Source organism: Anolis carolinensis, chromosome 1, assembly GCF_035594765.1.
Source record: "Anolis carolinensis isolate JA03-04 chromosome 1, rAnoCar3.1.pri, whole genome shotgun sequence".
Lineage (NCBI taxonomy): Eukaryota > Metazoa > Chordata > Lepidosauria > Squamata > Dactyloidae > Anolis > Anolis carolinensis.
The window spans coordinates 173,666,404-173,667,601 of record NC_085841.1 but is presented as its reverse complement, the minus strand read 5'-3'; the positions used below and the strand labels follow the sequence as shown (position 1 = coordinate 173,667,601).

The window sequence follows — 1,198 nt, the reverse complement described above, 5'->3', positions numbered from 1 at the left end:
ACAGAGACTCGCTATCAGGATTCTGTCAAGTACAGCCATAAATAGTTTCTGTCAGCCCATGGCACAAACAACACTAATTGCTATTTTGATAAAGAAAAAGCAATGAAGAGGATTACCTTGTGACATTCACTCCTGTATGTTGAATCAAGAGTCCTTCCTTTTGGGTGAATGATCTTCTACATGTCTAAGTTCACAGAATTATAGATCATAGAATCATGGAGTTGAAAACAACAACACGGGCCATTCCCTCCAACCCCCTGCTATTCAGGAAAAGCATATTCAGAGCACTCTAGAAAGATGGCCATCCAGCCCCTGTTTAAAGGCCTCCAAAGAAGGAGCCTTGACCATGACACTCTGTGGCAGTGATTTCCACTGTTGGACAGCTCTTATGGTCAGAAAGTTCTTCCTAATGTTCAAGTCAAATCTCCTTTCATGTAATTTAAACCCATTGCTCTGAGTTCTAGTCTCCAGGGCAGCAGAGAACAAGCCTGCTCTCTCTTCCTCATGACAACCTTTCAAATAGTGAGCTCAGTGGCAGTAAGCATTGCAGAGGTACAGTATCATAGCCAATGAGGCTAACCCAAGGCACAATTATTGCTAATTGAAAAGATAATGAATAACTTTCTGTTTAGAGTTTTAAACAGAAACTTATAAAAAAATCTGTAGCCATAGTTAATCGAACTCCCCCACAAGCTGTTTTCATGGGCGTTAAAGAAGACAATTAAAAGCTAACAAATCTTAAGAGAGGGATGTTTATTAGTAATAACCCTGGCAACTAACAATGGGTTAAAGTTTTATTTTACAAGATTATCTTCAAAACCAACAAAGGAAATTTACTAGATTGAAAAGTATATAGGAACCTGAATACTGAAGAAAGAAAGTGTAATGTAGTGCCACCATGTGTTCGGCCACAACAGCACTTTCCCACAAGGGGATTGATAAGTGAATACTAGAATTCCAAAAAGTACTCAGAAAGAATTTACATTATAAAGCTATTCTGAGCCTAAGTGAAAATGAGGTTGATGAGAAATGAGCTGTCGGTGAAAATGAGGGGGATACAAATTGACTGAGGAGCTAACACAGAGAAATCACAAATTAGTAAAACCAAAAGTTGGGACTCAAAAATCGACAGAAAGTTGAGAAAAATTGGAGCCCAATAAGGAGGGAATTTTGGAAGGAATGACTTCCAGATGTCAAG

At 38.6% G+C, this 1,198-nt stretch overlaps 1 non-coding gene across 1 annotated transcript; it reads left to right on the top strand.

The window, feature by feature from the left end:
• The first annotated feature begins 540 nt into the window (after positions 1 to 540).
• On the top strand, positions 541 to 666 carry LOC134295766 (U4 spliceosomal RNA). Its single transcript, XR_010002377.1, has one exon. It is a non-coding gene; the product is annotated as a U4 spliceosomal RNA (small nuclear RNA).
• The last annotated feature ends 532 nt before the right edge of the window (positions 667 to 1,198 follow it).